The 18,096-nt window shown below is 42.1% G+C and overlaps 1 protein-coding gene across 7 annotated transcripts in view; it reads left to right on the forward strand.

Annotated features, from left to right (window-relative positions):
- Positions 1 to 18,096, forward strand: part of MBNL3 (muscleblind like splicing regulator 3) — a 156,145-nt gene that overhangs the window by 37,484 nt on the left and 100,565 nt on the right. The gene's annotated exons all lie outside the window — the stretch shown is intronic.

An 18,096-nucleotide genomic window follows, 5' to 3' on the forward strand; every position in this document is an offset into this window, starting at 1 on the left:
GTGCTCGGTGCAGCTGTGCAGATGTGTGTGCGCTGCACCTAGGCATGGGTAACCTGTTCGCTGCACGAAGAATGGGGGTATTGTGTGCACGCAGGGCAGGGCAACACGGGGTTAATCAGACTCTGCTGCTGGGTACAAGGGAGAGGTGCTGGGAGAAGTGTAGGAGAGAGGTCTGCAGGAGGAAGTGCTGGGGTCCAGCCTGGTGAGCGGAAGCTCTGCTGTGTGTGACTTCACCAGTCTGGGAGGCCTGAGCTGGGAGGTGGTTTCTTGCTCTTTTTTTTTCTCTCTCTTTGGGCTAAAAGTATGAGTGTAATAAAAGAAAACAAAAAAAAAATAAAAAAAATTAAAAAAAAAAGGGAAAAAAAAAAAAAGTATGAGTGTAATAAACAAAATAGTGTACTAGTAAATAAAAGTATGATCTACCTATTATATGGGCACATATGATATATATTTGCAAAATGTAAGAGTTACATTGTATCTGTCTGTGAACTCTCTATAATTATTGTAAACACTTTATGATAAACAAACACATGCAAATATAAACAGTTCACCCCACAGTCCTACACACTAACATGCATTATTAGAAAGGGAGCTGTAGAGATCAGAGTATGTTCACACAGAGTATGTTCACATATGACATTTTTGCCGTGTATTTTAAGCAGCGTATTTGGTGCGTAAAATAGACTTCTGAAATTTCATGCCCATGTTATGTTTATTTTTGTTTGTTTTTTCCCGTGCATATTTTCAGTCCTGCTGCTGCCAAGATCTTTCAGCGTTTTTTTCATCATTTTACACCCACTAAAGTAGATGGGTTAAAAGAAAAAAAAGAAACAATTATTTTATTGCAGCTAATGCCCTGCTCACACTAGCATCATTTGGACTTGAATTGAAAAAACAACAATGTATCGTATCAGATCTGTTATACAAGAGTCCCCTTCCGGCCATGTTAACATTAATTGCCATTCTCATTGTCTATAGTTAAAGGGAATATCTGTGACTTTGTGAAAAACTAAAAATTTGCTTATGCACTAACAGGCATGTAGTTGTTACCTACCTGCCTGTTGTGTCCGGCGCCGTTGTTCACGGACCGCTCCTGCCGGAGATTCAGCTGCCTCTGCTGACTCCATGTTGACAGAGCGGAGGCTTCTTTTCTGCTCCGCTCTGGCGACAGGGCAGGACTTCCAACATCATTCTGATTGACAGCCGTATTCCCAGTGCCTCTGTCCCCACATCTAGTAGTAAGACTGCTGGCATACTGGTAGGGTACAAGCCATCATTATATGCCCACTTCCAAGAGCAGAAAAACCCCATCCAGGCTTGGACTGGCCCACAGGAGAACAGAAATAAGTGTGAATAAGGATAAAGTCCTTTTTGGATGTAACTGTAAAGTGGGTCCTGGAATTGATGTTACTGATGGGCCCTTGGCACCCCGTCCGACAATGCCCCAATCTATAAAATGTTGGCTGCAGAGATGGATGGTGCCATTGCCTTTTTCTTGAAATTATGCCACAATCAATCTTGTAGTAATTGCAACCGGACCTCAAAGGACTGTATTGCAATTCTGTGCATTTTTCTAGGTGGAAAAAAGGGCCTTCTCTTTGGGATCACACATTGGTGGCATATTTAGGACTGCAGGAACCTGGTGGACTTCGGTGCAGATGTAATTCTCCCTGTCTATTGCTTACACTACAACGTGGCTGTGGCCTTGTTAAATTATGGTGATAGACTAGGTATGCCTACAGTTCTGAAAAGACGAGGACCTGTTTTTGGCAAAGATGACCCATTGTTCTGCGCATACGATCAGCTACCACACAATGGAAAATATACCATTTTTAAGCCTCCCATTATTACCAGTATTCTTATAACGTTGTGCCCATTTTTTGCAAATTTCTCCTGTTGTATTTCATTGAGCTCTTGTAAAACGTTGCAGCTAGACTGGACAAGACCAAAGTTTGTGACCACTCCTCTGGGTGAGACCGTGAGTCATCCGGTGATTCATGCACATTTATTTGCTTTTATAGACCTCAATGGATTCAACAACTTACTTTTGGATGACAGTTTTGTAGATTGTTGCTGACTAACTTCTGCTACTGGAATGAAAAGGTCTAAGAGTATATATCCAATGTGATCCATAGTAAGAATAATGTATCCTGTCTGTGTTGCAAATACATTGAAATCGGATCCCTATGAAGGCGCAGGGCAAAGCACTGTAAAGGGGTTAATAATACACGGGTACAAATCCATGCCCTGGGCAGGTGATTTCTGATACTTACCGGTTACATGTGGGATTATTGCTCATTACACCATGTATAAACGTAAGAACTGATGCAAGAATCATGGGCGCATATCTTGCATTCGCACGTGGACTTTGGCGCTGAGGTGACCCAAAGCCATGTACCAGATTTCCAAATACTAACCTAATTTCAATCTATTGAGGATGGACTCATTGTATGTCTCAACATGAAGACTGATTAAATGGTTATTAATATGATGAGTGCTTCGCGTACATGCTGAGACCTTGATTCCCTCACTGAGAATGGGCTGCAACAACTTTTCATTTTCTACGCTGCACAGTGGCCTCCTGGACACCTGCTGCGCAGAGTACCTGCACCTCAGCCCCATAAAGCTAAACATGGCCATCTGTAGGTCTTGGCACTGCTGGCATACATATACCGCAGAAACTTCAGCGGGATCCCTCTAGAGAAAGTCACGGTTGGCCATTTTTGCTACTGGATGGTAATTACCAGTGAAATATTTATTTTTTCATAAATCTTACAGTGTTAAGGTCCTCATATACATTGGACATTGGCTGAACCCACCAATATTGACGGATTTCGCCTACGGTCTAATGTGTATGGGGGTGCTGGATGACTGATGGTTGAGAGAGATGTCGATCGTGCATGTCCGATCTCAGACTGATGATTGCATTGTCTTCCCTGAGAAAAGCTGCTGGCCGACGTGTCAATCAGTGCCTTTCTCACAGAGAACACAGGAGCGCTCGGCCATATGAGACCTCCTTGTCTATGGAAGAGTCGACTAAGATGGCTGACGGACAAACGATCGATCGGCTGCAGCATTGTTTGGCCAATAGCCATCAAATGTGAATGGCCAGGATTAGACTATGTGCACACTGCGTCTGTGCACAATGTATCCACAGATTCTGTAATATTCCCATAGGCCCCCATTCACAAGTCCAAAGGTGCATTTTTTTCTTCCATCTGGCCGGTGTGTGTCTGTTTACCTTTTAACTATATAGAAAAGGTCACCAAGGTACAGGTATACACTGCAAAGAAATGTATGCTATGTAGAATTTTTTAAAATTTTTTTTAATATATGTTAGGTCCCTATGATGGACAGGTATCCATGCTGACTGTGGCCATTATGTGGGTGCATACCTCCTGCGTGTCTGCCCCCGGCAGTGGGCACGGATACAGGGTTATCACACGAGAGAGCAGCACCAGTATCATGGAAAGGGCAAACAAGGGCAAAGGAAAGTTTATATTGTCAGTAGAGGCCTGCAGTCTGCTTGATTTGACAGAAAAAGCATTAGCTTCTGGTGAATTCATTAGCAGCTTGGTGGTGCATATTACACAGTGTTACGAGATCTCCCCCATATTGTGAACAGGCTTGACTACTACTCACATTGATAACGTGGGAGACCTACACGTGTACCTGCGCGATGGCCGATTCTGCTGCGGAATGTAATTCCAGACAGGTTGTGAAGCATAAATCCATGTTCTCCTGGGAATGGTCAGGCAAGACGTAATTGTACATTGCAGAAAATAACATAATTTTATGTCCAGATTTCTGATCTCAATGTGTAACCGGAAAGATTTGATTATGATGATTTTCTTATTCTGAGATTGAGCAGACACAGATTATAGTCCGGCCCGTGCCAGGTGTCTATATTACTATGGTGCCCTTGAGGTAGAGACTTTGAGCGGTTGTGTTTAGATCAAGGTATAGATGGCTGATTGCAGCCGGCTATGTTTCCTCTATAGTAATATAACAAATGTGGCATCTTGTATCTCGGCTGTAATGAGTCTGACATGTGTGGGTCAAATCTTATTAACCTTCCTCATCCCATTTCCTCTTTGCAAAGGAAATTATGTCAAAAAGCTGTCTGGTGAGACTCACAGTAGTTATTTGTGAAAATTCTCCATTCTAAACTAAAAATTGACTTTTTTAGAGGGTGGAGGTGGGGGTAAAACGGATTTCTGACATTTTTAGTTGTCTCTTACAGAGATTGACCCATGTTATGTTTTCAGCAGCACACCTCTCCTCATCCTCATGGCTTCCTGTTTGCCAGGGGTAGGAGGCAGTGTGCTCCTGATTGACAGTGTTGACCAACGGCATGACTGCGCCCATGGACTTAACTATGCAAAACTAACTAATACAAAACTTCATACAGTAGTTGTAAGGCCTCACCAGGTGAGGTGGATCTGCTAATCCACCTGTCCAGAATGGTGCCCCAGTCGTTGGTGCAGCTTCCAGAGGACATGTGGAATCATGAGGCCTAACAATAATTGAAAACTCAGGAACAGTCCGAGAGGTAGAGTAGAACACAGCAGGGAAAGATGAGAGCTAAAACACAGTAGAACAGATAATTGAGCATATCAAACAACGAACATTAAAGTCTCAATCCGAAAACACAGGTGTGTGTGTGTGTAAATGGGCCTTAAACAGGTCTAGGAAGCTAATGTCATTGTTCCACGCCAGGCAACGTGCAAAACCCCATGTGGAGCACAACAAAGGGCAGCCGACCCAGTTGAGTCCGGGGTACCCAGGACAGGTGTGTAATAATAATCTAGACACTTTGTATTGTTGGCTGATTCAATTTTTTATGATGATTACAGCTATAGAAATTAGACTAAAGGGGTTGTACCTGTTAAGACACATGAGCATCATAAATGGGGATCCCTTCCTAGGTTCATCTCTAAGAGCCAAACCAAAGATCCATTAACTAGATCAAGTCTCAGGTTACCCAAGTGTTAGTTGGACAGTAGTTTATTACATTGATGTAATGCTAGTCATTACTTGTGGACATGCCGTGAGGTGGGTCAGTCAGGAAGTCCAAGGTCAAAAGCTAGGAGGGTACGTCATAAACAGAGGGGTGAGGCAAAGGCGTAGTCAGGTCATAGTCTGGGGTTAGAAGTCCATGAAGGTAGCTAATCAAGACAAAGGGGTTAAGCAACCGGATGGCCAAAGGGAAATCCAAGGTCGGTCAACAAAGATGAAAATACTGGAACTCAAAGCACAGAGCAACGCACACCAAATTGAGCAGAGTTACAACTGGCAGAGATAAGAGGCAGACAGTCAGCTAAATAGCCTGGGAATCATTCTGAACAGGAAACACCTGTGGGAAACCCAGCACACCATGGGCCTCATTAGGTGACTGTACCTTCACTCACCACACTGACAGCTCTGCACACCCAAGCCTCAGATTGGACAGCTGAGCTGTCTATCACGATAGACAGCTCAGCATGCCCCTGAGCCAGATTTGACAGCTGAACTGACACTCACCACATTGAGAGGGGGAATCGTAACAGTATCCCCTCTTCTAGAGGGGCTAAAGGACCCCCAGGTTTCTCAGGAAACCTATAAAGGAAGGCTGTCACTAGGCAATTAGACATCACATTTTGGGCTGGAACCAAGGATCTCTTCTATGGTCTGTGTCCGTTCCAATGAATGAGATTCTGGAGGGAATTACGGACCTTCCGAGAATCTACAATTTTTTTGTGCCTCAAACTCTAGGAGGCGGGGATGAGAGAGACAGCATCGAAGGTGAAAACTCCTTTAACAGGGATTTATGAAAGATGTTAGGGATGCAAAGGGATGGCGGAAGCTTCAACCCAAAAGCCACTTGATTGACCACTTCCAAAATCTCATAGGGACTGATGAACTTTGGACCCAACTTAGCCAACTTCTTAAAGTATAATATTTTTGGATGACAACAAAACCTTATTAATTACTTTAAAGAAAGAACCCGCAGAATGTTTTTTATCAGCCTTCCGTTTTTGGCGAATCAAAGCAGACCCAGTATTTAGTACCTCCCTCCAGACATTCCCAAGTTTCTGTATGGCGACCTACATTCCAGGACATTCACAACTTATCCTAGAAAACTCACCAAAATGGGGATGAAAACCATAAGTTAAAAGAAAAAACAACATGGTCCCTGTGGACTGATTGACCCGACTGTTATTGTTATTATTTATTATAGCACCATTTATTCCATGGCACTTTACATGTGAAAAGGGGTATACATAATAAAAAAACAAGTACAATAATCTTAAAAAACACAAGTCATGACAGGTACAGAAGGAGAGAGAAACCTGCCCGCCAGGGCTCACAATCTACAAGACTGTTAAAGGCAAACTCAGCATGAGGTAAAAATGAAGACCAGTCCTCCTGCTGAGCAGCATCAAAACACCTTAAAATTTGCTGCAAAGATTGATTTGTCCTTTGTGTCTGTCTGTTGGTTTCAGGATGGTAGGCAGAGGAATATGATAAGTCAATCCCCAGTTTCATACAAATAGCTCTCCAGAATTTGGAGACAAATTACACTCTCTTTTCAATCACAATGTTAAGAGGAATCCATGTAATCTTAAAATATGACAAATATACAACCTGGTGAGTGTCTCAGCATTAGGTAACTCTGAAGAAGAAATAAAATGAGATTGTTTGCTAAATCGGGCAACCACCACCTAAATAACAGTTTTCTTACCAGACAAAGGCAAATCCTTGATGAAACCCATGGACAGAAGAGTTCACAGTCTTTCTGGAATTGGCAATGGAACTAATTCCCCAGCCGGCAGGTTATGACAGACTTTAGTGCATGTACAAACTTCACAAGCAAATACAAAATCTTTAATATCATTATTCATAGATGGCCACCAAAAAGACCTAGTAATAGCTTTCTGCATAGCTGTGACCTAAAGATGACCACTGGAGATGCAAACATGAAACTCCTGCAACAGAGGCAATCTTAGATACACAGGTACAAATAATCTGGACCCTGGAGATGCGGAAGGGGCCAACGACTGGACTTTATGGACCTCAGCCTCCAACTCCGAGGATACCACAGAAACCCAGCATGCCCCGGCTCTGGTTGAGTGACTGGACTGTGACTCCCCACACTGAGAGGAGGAATTGTGACAAATGGCAAATGTAATAATAGATTTTCCATTCAGTGCCCACTTTAGGGAAAACAAGCAGTGAATGGCACCTTTCCCTGGCAAAATCAAGATGTCAGTAGCTCTCCTTTTTAAATGAATTGTCTATCATGGCCATAGAAACCAGGGTTGTAATGGATATCTTAACACTGCACCGACCACATTATAGGGGTTCTCCTGAAGCTATAACTAATTCTTCATCTTTTCCCTTTCAGGAAGACACTTGGGAGACTTGACAACTCCTTTGGGAATCCAAGACATTTCCCACTTCCTTCGTTTTTATTTTTCCTCCCAGGAGATTAATTGATGTCATGGCCAAATTTCCAAATGCTGTTAACATCAGTTTAGGCAATATGGCTGTCCCCATAAACAATGATGGAATATAGAATTACAAAAAATGCACAGTCAACAAAATGAAGAAAAAAGCTTCTAAGAGGAATATGTTTTGTATCTGATTTTATGTAGTAAGTGATGCAGTACATACTTAAATGAAAGACGGTGCTGATCAATATAGCAGGTCGCTATGAGGTTGTAATACCATGAATAATAGCGAAAAACTCGGCACTCAGACTTAACTTAATGAGATAAAGTGATTTAATGGTGTCCACAATAAGTAACAGAAGAAACATTTTGGTCCTATAGCTGGACCTTCATCTGTCACAATATTTGATCGTGAACGGAAGTTAGTGGACCCAAAGGATTGTGAGTTTTCATTAAGGTCATATATATAGGTGGACACAGCCAGTGTCTCAGGTGGATGGCCAAATCCGGCGGTATTGCCTCCTGTGGAATGGAGCCTGCGTGTCCTGGTCAGTGGAGGACGCGGTATCCACCGTAAGTCAGTGCGACGAGGTTGTAGACATCTGGGGCCTAATGTTCCTCAATATTATGTGCTTGTGCGTGGGGAAAAAACACACCATAGTAATGTGGATCGCATTGCTGGATCGGGGGGGGTGATATGTAACATTGGTGCCTGTGGTAAGAAAGTCAGAATTAACTTGTGCTGAACCAGAAAATATTTTTAGCAATCCTAAAATCATCAGCTAGCTGGCCTACAGGTAAAAGAAAAGATCGATTTTATGATACTGGGTTGTGTGTCTAATTCCTTTCCTCATTCACCTCATGCACACGACCTCGTGTGACATTTTTAGGACCTCCGGGAAAAGATATAAGAGAAAATTGGAAAACTGAATAGGCTTGAGCGGTCTTTCTAATTCGTTTATCAGTGCCGTCTCGGATGTCAGGTCACCAAACCTTTCAGCCTTGTTGCTTTTCCACCTGGGTTTTGTTGAGTTTTACTAGATTTGGCTTCTCAATTCCCTGAGGACCGAGTACATCCCTTTTTATTTTATATATATATATATTTTTCTAAAATCAGTTCCACAAAATGTTTTCTCCTGATCAGCTATAATAAAATGTCTTACGTCTTTTGGTGAAGATCTTTACTGTATGTGTTCATTTCAAGGGACCTTGGGAACCAAGCAACCTCCAACCCCTGGTGACTGCTGCACGGTATTAACCGAGCTTTACAGACCTTACTTTGGGCATAATTATTGTACAAATATTCCTATTCTCTAGGGAGTTTAGTGTCAGAGGTTATGAAAAGATGTCACTCATTTATATGATAACTAGGAGAGCGGCCAATAATAATTAATCAATAAAAAGTGAATATAGAAGATGGGGACTGAATGATGCAATGTAAACTACAGATATGTATAATGTGAAATCAATGCATTATAATCCTATGTGAATTTGCCCTAAAATTATAGCCTCTTTTAAGGGTAAGTTCACACTATGTGTTTTTCAGCGTTTTTTTTTTCTGCACCAAAACCTGATCTCTTGGCAGGAGAGAATCTGCAGGAAAAAGAGCATGTTTTCCTTGTTTTTTCTTGCGTTTTTTGCGGTGGTTTTGGCATGCTAGATTTGTCACTTGTGCATGCCGATATAGGTTAGTGATGAGAAAAAAAAGTCCTTTTCCATAGAATCAGGCTTTGGTACAAAAAAACGCAGCAAAACCTGATACCTGCATTTTTGGTGCACTTTTTCAGCGTTTTTCACCACCCATCCAAGTCAATGGGTGGAAAATGCTGAAAAAACGCTGAAAGAAGTGACTTGTGCTATTGTCCAAAAAACCATGCAAAACACAAAATACTGATGACAACAAAAACGAAGTGTGTGAAAGAGAGTTCTGAAATCTTATAGGCTTTGCTGGTACTGTAATACGCACCTGAAAATTAGCATAAATAACGCAGCAACAAAACACAGCAAAAACACCTAGTGTGAACTTAGCCTTACTATTTTATTTCTTTTCCTTAAAAATAATATATGTGAAAAGCCAGAGGGTCTGTGTGTGATGGGGGTTCCCTAAAAATGTCCTTTGGTTGCTAATCTTATAAAAGGAAACCTGACTTTTTGAGTGCAATTACAACGTAAATTAAAGAAGTCTTGTCACTAATTATGATTTCTTGGCTAGTATGGGAAGTACCTAAAGTGGCATGTTGAAATTTGTACCAGCAAAATGCAATACAAGTGTCAGCAAGTGGGAAACAATTACAATATAAAGCATGAAAGAAGCACGCAGTATAACAAACGTGCTGAGTGAGAACATCAGCTAATGAACGCCCTCCAACCAGTACGCCCGTAACAGTCATTTTCATTTCTTTCTTCATAAATCAATAGTACTCATGGAAATAAGAAACTTTGTAATATGTCTTATCTGAGAAATCTGCTTCTTTCTCCTCCTGGACTGATCACAAGTCACAGGTAAAATCTGTATTCAGTGATCACGGATTTTTACATCACTGAGATAGGAGATGGGAGTTGGTTTTTATAAGATTCTATGTAGAAGAAAGGAGGAGCTCTGCTTCCAGCTCCTCCTTCTTTCTACATAGAATCTCATCGGCACCAACTGTCATCTCCAATTTCAGCTAATTCTTCATTGAATACAGATTATATCTATGAATTGTGAGAAGAAATGATGAGTCCAAGAGGAGAAAGAAGCAGATTTCTCTAACACGACATAGTACGTATCTTATTTTCACAAGTTTTCTTAAAATTAAAACAGCTACTCTTTAATTAATTTTTTTGTGTGTGTATAATCATGTGTAACTGGGGCCAAACATACCTCCCAAGGTCTTACAGATGAGATCCAGTTTCTGACCACCACCCAGGGAATATGTCAAGTGTTATGGACAAGACGCTCATGATAAGGCCAGTCTCACACGTCCAGATAATTCCGGTACCGGAAACAATTGGTACCGGAATTATCCGTGTCCGTGTGCCCCTACGTTTCTGGTGTACATCAGTGTGGCACACGTGTGCCGCCCGTGTGCCCACTGGGTACCACACGCACCGTGCTGGGTACCACACGTACCAGCATCTGGTGCTGAATCCGTGATTCATATCTTCCCTGCAGCAGCGTTTGCTGCATAGAAGATATGAATAATAGTGTTTAAAAGAAAGATCTCTCTGTCCCCCGCCCTCCCACCCCCTCACCCCCTGTGCGCCCCCCCGCTGTTCTGAAAATACTCACCCGCCTCCCTCGTTGGCTGTTGCTGCTTCCTGTCCTGGCCGCACCTTCTACTGTATGCGGTCACGTGGGGCCGCTCATTTACAGTCATGAATAGGCGGCTCCACCCCTATGGGAGGTGGAGCCACATATTCATGACTCTAATCGGCGGCCCCACGTGACCGCATACAGTAGAAGGTGCGGCCAGGACAGGACAATGCGAGGGAGGTGGGTGAGTATTTTCAGAACAGCGGGGGGGCTCACAGGGGGTGGGAGAGCGGGGGACAGATAGATCTTTCTTTTAAACACTATTATTCATATCTTCTATGCAGCAAACGCTGCTGCAGGGAAGATATGAATGGCGACTTCAGCACCATGTGGGGGGGACAGCGCTTACTGTAGCGCTGTCTCCTGCATGGCACAGGGACTGCACACGGAGACCGTCCGTGTGTGGTACGTGTTTTACACGGACCCATTGACTTTAATGGGTCCGTGTAATACGTGCGCTCCCACGAACACTGACATGTCTCCGTGTTTGGCACACGGAGACACGGTCCGCAAAAAATCAATGACATCTGCACAGATGCATTGATTTTAATGGGTTTACGTGTGTCAGTGTCTCCGGTACGTGAGGAAACTGTCACCTCACGTATCGGAGCCACTGTGACGTGTGAAACCAGCCTAAAAGTGAATAGCCGATCGTTACACTTCACCAGGGAGTTGTATTTGGTTTGCTACACAAGTGGCCAGAAAAACTGTAGATAAAAAAACCTCCTTTCCTAAGAACAAACTCATTTGCCGATCACATTGAAATATATGACATTTATTACAGAAAATGACACAAGCCATTGTAAATATTCTGTATATACAGTAGATCCCTAATAGCCGTGGTTGTGTATGGAGGAATGCGAGGCATGCACAGAAGGAATGCAGGCGGAATTGTGACAATTGAACACGGAATCCGGTAGTGCAAGTAGGGCCGTATCTCGGCACTTTCTGATCCTTTATGGGAGTTCCTCTACAATCAACACAGACCCTCACATACAATCTCCTACCATTTCTGGTCTTTCACTACATTATATAGTCACTAAGTCTAGTTACTAAGTTTAGTTAGGTTAGTGATGAGCAAGCGTGCTTGGATAAGGTGTTATCTGATCATGCTCGTTCGTGTCTTAATCGAGTATTTTCGGCGTGCTCGAAAAATATGCTCAAGTTGCCGCGGCTGCATGTCTAGCAGCTGTTCGACAGCCGTAACACGTGCAGGGATTTCCTGTTAGGCAGTAGTGGTAACTCGAGCATATTTTTTGAGCATTCCGAAATGCTCGATTTGCACTCGAGCATACTCAGATAACACCTTATCTGAGCACGCTCACTTATCAAAATTAGACATGAAAAAAAATATTTTGTATCCATATGTCCAACTTTCATGTCTATATATCAACTTTGTTAGTTTTTAATGTATGACCTTTTTTTAATGGGGAAATAGGGAAGAAAAATGGCCAATTCAGTTTATGCAATCTTAGTAGCTGTGGATCCATTGATTGTCAGTGTATGTAGCTTCCTTATTTTTTTGCATATCCATTGAGTTGTATGGGCGAGTCTTGTTTTAAAAAAAATCCTGGACATTCCATATAATACTTTATGCCTTTTATTCGACTTTATCAGCTGTCACCTGAACTTTTCTAGAATTTATCGATTACGAGTATCAAGAGATCTTTTGAGTCTTGCTCAATGCCATAACTTTGGTTCACGACTAGTGTCATCTTGTAGGATCACCGGTCAGTACTAATTTATATTAGAAGTTAGACAATTGTATAAGAACAGAAATAGGAAGGTTCATAGTCTACAGTATAAGTCCCAAGAGATGGAGCCAATGAAGTCCTCAGGCCTGATGAAGGACTCCACGTATGTAATAATCATCCTAAACATCAGTAATACATAATCTGGTGGGATTAAAAGCTGTCATGCTCCTTGGAGTGCTGTCTGTGCTGAATATACATTACAGGACGTGTCCCAATATCACCTCTATATACCGATCACACATCAGGTATTTGACATTTTTCTGTCTGGGTACATTGAAATATTGATAAACTCCTCCTCCATATAATCATTACTAAAAGATTTGCCCTTGGCGTAAATAATGAAGATGAAAGAGTCTGGTCTAGAATATTACCGTATTTTAAAAGAAATCTAGTAAGTCAAGAAACTCCTTGCATCGTACCCCGAGGTGTGGGAGGAATTGGCTTTCTTACCTGTTGTACAAGACTAATTTGTGTTTTTATTACAACACATGGTTAAAGTGCATTTAAGAATTATATAGACACCAGACTGCACAGTCACGTTACGTCCAAATACAATATTTTCATAGGCAAACCAGGGAGATAAAGAATTTTGGATAAATTCTTACTTTTGGCTTCTGCAGCTAGTTAACGTGACAGTGATCCTAAATGTGAAATGATGATACTTTATCGTTGCGCTGCATTAAAAACTTTAGTTACTGAGTTTCGAAGTGCACCAAGGTCCTATATTGAGTAGATACTGATGGTAAGAGGTAAAAAAAATACTCTGAGGTTCTTATTTTTTGAGAAATAAAGAGTTTGTAAATGTTTTATACAGAGCATACTGTATATATATGAAGCAAACATCATGATTAAGAGCTAGTGTAGCTCGAAACGCGTCGACCGTTGCGCTAATATGTTTTTTAAACTTTTATTCATGTTTTAATCTACAAATAAATGTGATGTTTTAATGAATTTTGCGGTTGCTGAATTTTCCACTTTTTTCAATGTCTACATGAAAAATGACTAGGACGACCTATCATTTGCCAGAAGTACAATATGTATCTTTTTTCTTAATCTCGTGTAAATGATGCAGTTCTTTTTAGTTTTTTGTACCTGCTCTTTCCTGGGTCTCTGATTCTCTGTATATAAATTTATGGATTATTGCTAGTGTTGAGCGATACCGATCCAATCCGATACCGATACCCGATACCAATACAAGTCAATGGGACTCAAGTATCGGACGGTATTCCTGATGGTTCCCAGGGTCTGAAGGAGAGGAAACTCTCCTTCAGGCCCTGGGATCCATATTAATGTGTAAAAGAGAGAATTAAAATAAAAAATATTGCTATACTCACCTCTCCGACGCAGCCTGCACCTTACCGAGGGAAGCGGCAGCGTTCTTTGTTTAAAATTCGCGCTTTTCTTTCCTTACGTGAAGTCCCGGCTTTGTGATTGGTTGCGTCGCAGTCACATGGGCGACGCAACCAATCACAGCAAGCCGTGACGTAATTTCAGGTCCTTAAGGATTTTAAAATTACGTCCCGGCTTTGTGATTGGTTGCGTCGCAGTCACATGGGCGACGCAACCAATCACAAGCCGTGACGTCACGGGAGGCTGGACACGCGCGCATTTTAAAATGCGCGCTTGTCCAGCCTCCCGTGACTTCCCGGCTTGTGATTGGTTGCTTCGCGGTCAACCAATCACAAGCCGGGAGGCTGGACACGCGCGCATTTTAAAATGCGCGCTTGTCCAACCTCCCGTGACGTCCCGGCTTGTGATTGGTTGCTTCGCGGTCAACCAATCACAAGCCGGGAGGCTGGACACGCGCGCATTTTAAAAGAAATGAAACACCAGATTCAGAAGAACAGCAACATTTACACCAAGTTAAAAAAGTGACATATTTATGGCCAGCGATAGATCCTCTTTACATGTATCGCATGACTTATTATGCACAGATCCTACATTACAGTATGCAGTATACTCAAGAGCTGCATTCACAATTCTGCTTTTACTAGAAACAGCTGCCAAATTTGTCAGACTTGCTGAACTTCTGTAGCGTTGCGGGATTGTTGTAGCCATTTGGGCCGATTTACTTTTTACAGAGAGGATATCGCTTATGTAAGGTCGGCACAGAGATTTCGGCTCTGAAGCTTGCAGCATTTGAATACTACAATCTATAATTCAGGATAAGTGCAGCAAAATACATTATTAATTTAAAGCCATGTCCTCCTTTTTTATTATTTCTTCAGTGCAGGAAAACATCAGGCTGATCTCCAAGTAAACCATTGCTGTATATTCTGTGTTGTGTCTATGCTGGAGTGCGCCAAATTGTGTGTGACAGCTTGGTTAGGACGCGGCATAATGAATGCTAGCTTGTGACTGCAGTACACCTGAGGGGAGTTGGCGTGGCTCATGTGTTCAGGCTCTAGTTTGTCATAATGCCTCTGACTCAACTTTTATTTGGATAAACAAATGCACCACAGAGAGGCAAATGGCATGTGACTCACAAACCATAATTCAGATTTATAGGTGAGTGATGGGAATCGTAATTTTTGGAGAAAGTGCTGTGATTTCCAGAGGTGTAAAAGTTGCATTAATGTCTAAAACCGGTGTTTTCGGATGGGCCAGCCAACCATCTAATGTGAAGTGGGTTGTCCCAACTCTTGAAGGCAGATTTAGAAGGAAGGATTGGGCAGTTGGACTTCAACATGCTTGATCCATTTGTATATGCAGGACATACACCACCACCGGAGGTGTCTGCCAATTCCCCCCCATTGTGGCCTACCATGCACGGCCAAGTGTCCATGTACCGTGTATTTAAAGTGGGCAGACCGAGCCAGATGTATCACAACCCTAGGGCTCATGAAGACTTCTGTGAAACTCAGTCGATTCATGGACCCCAATGCTCGGACCCTCCACGGGTCTCCCGACCTGTTCTCAACGGCCTCATGCATATGAATCTGTAGAGTTCTGGTCTGGAGACACGTAGACAGCCCTTGCATTGTGGTCCATCTTTAAACCGTGTCTCACAGATGTCTGCATGATCGTGCAGATGACCGTTTTCTGAACATCCAAGAAAATAGGCCGATTACGCAGGTCACACTTCTTGCATGTAAAAAAAAATAATTTTCCCCACCTTCTCTATAAAATGGGCGAGCGCCTCATGATTCTCGGAAGCAATCATGCATAGGTACGAGTGCGATCAGTCAAATCCACGGGTAGCATTTGTCCAAGTTATATGGTTGTCTGCACGAACCCTAAGGAAGGATGATGAGTTTCTTGAACAAGGTGACCACTTTAATGCTTTTCACAAAGGATGATGAGTATTTTCTTTTAGATAGATCCCAGTACCTTCCAATAAGATTCAGATGCGCCGTCATCTGCTCTTGAGCTTCGTTTTTATCTGTTGCCAAACCTTTGATTTTGGAGATATTTTGGCCTTTCTTTTAAAGCAAGGAAATTCGCTCATACACAGCACTAAATCCATATGGATTATTTTGAGTTTCTTCGTTAGGAAAGTTTTATTTTATTTTTCTTCTTAAAAGACCAAACTTGAGAGAAGGAGGAGGACAGCGCAGATAAAAGTGAACGCTTTTCGGGAAATATTGTGCAAGGATTGGGATCACTGATCGTGATGGCTGAATGCCTCAGTAATACTAATATCTGTAGACTGAGGCCTGTATTCATACCGTGGGCAGATTTATTCTTTAATTATTCAGTGATTTACTCTGGCATGAGACACATTTTTACATGTCTCTAAATAGCCACAATATGGCCACATCTTAACACTGCACCCCACACGTTTTTTTACAGAACTGAATGAAGATTTTTTTTCCTGTTCTAAAATGGTAGAAAACTCTGAGCACATTTCATGAATACCGTCAAGAGGTTGTTCAATTACCCATTATGATATCAGTCTTCAACATCTAAGTAAGGACAACAGAAACTGATTTGTCCTTTTTCAGACCTGGCTTGAGCACAAGTCACGGTAGCCATCAGATATGTCCATTTTGGAGACATTCATGCTGATGCCACAATGTTATCACTATCTAATCTAATGTTACTGTTCTCAGATCGCACCATTTAGCTTTCAGTTCTTTTTTACTGAGCTTTTAGTGCTTTTTGTCTTGTTTTGTCCGAGTGCCAGCGTATTTAACATTGCCAATGTCCGCATCTATGCCTGAGATCGATTGCAGTTGATATGTACCGAGGTGTCAAATATTCTGTGTAAAGTATAAGCAACGTAGAAAACCTTGACACTGGCGTCATCTTCTCCGGTACAAAGCTTGACTTGAGTATTGTAGAGGCTGTCTTTCCAACACTACTTTTTTTTCCTTTGACAGTCCTTTTCCCACTCATGAAATAAAGACAGACCCACCTGTTGGATTAAATTGGCCAACTCGGCCTTTATTATAACAAACATAACAATAAATAATAATAACTTTTGGGTGAAGGAGGTTCTTTGAGCTCCAAAAAGGCCTCACGTTACCCAAAATATTTTTTAATCTTCTGGCATTACCCCCAACCGCAACCAACAGCTCAAGGGCACCTCCATCACCGGAAAACACTCTCTCCATGTCACCGACTCCCCAGAGACCACTTCTTGAAGAGTCACAAAAATAATATCCTCTATCCTGGCCTCTTTCTATTATATCCTCCATCCTGGCCTCTTTTTATAATATCCTCCATCCTGACCCCTTTATCTAATAATATACCCCATCCATTACTCCTTCCTGTAATAATGTGCCTCTTCTTGTAATAATGCCCTTAATCTTGGCCCCTTAATTATAATGTCCACCATTCTGGGTCCCTTCCTATAATAATGGAACCCAACTGAAATAATATCCTTCATCCTCGCCCCTTTATCTACTAATGCCCCCCATCCTAGGCCACTTACGGTAATCTAATAATGTCCCCCATACTAGGCCCCTTAATCTAATCATGTCCCCCTCCTGGGCCCCTTCCTGTAATAATGCCCTCCCTCCTAGCCTCTTTATCTAATAATGTACCCCTTCATGGGCTCCTTTGTGTAATAATGCCCTCCCTCCTGGCCTCTTTATCTAATATTGTACCCCTTCATGGGCTCCTTTCTGTAATAATGCCCCCCATCAAGGGCCCCTTCCTACAATTATGTCCTCCATCCTATCCTCTTTACCTAATAATGTCCCCCATCCTGGACCCCAGGATTTCAAAAAAATAACAGCTAAAACCATGTGGTTTACTATGATCGTGAACAAAAAGAAAGCAGCATGTGAACGCAGCCTTACGATTGATGAAAGCAGTACATACTACCTCTCACATCCTGCATATGGCCACTGATGGAGGAGCAAGTGGTGCAATCCATCAGCAGCTCCGATTGAAATGCATTGTACTTGCTTGATATCAACGTAAAGCTTAAAAAGCGCAAAGTATATTTTCCACCCCATGAAAAAAAAAGAAAGAAAATGGTCAAATAACCTCCTATATTGCTACTGAACACAGGGGTGTATTAGCCACTGAAGACCGATAAGACTGACCATGGCCCTCCATTGCATGATCTATCTACATTGTATAGGCATCTAACCTCCTATGGGGGCACGAGCATGAAAGGCGGAAGCTGTGATGCTATTACAGTGAATTAAATGAGAATAAATTG

Source organism: Ranitomeya variabilis, chromosome 2 (genome assembly GCF_051348905.1).
Source record: "Ranitomeya variabilis isolate aRanVar5 chromosome 2, aRanVar5.hap1, whole genome shotgun sequence".
Classification (NCBI taxonomy): domain Eukaryota; kingdom Metazoa; phylum Chordata; class Amphibia; order Anura; family Dendrobatidae; genus Ranitomeya; species Ranitomeya variabilis.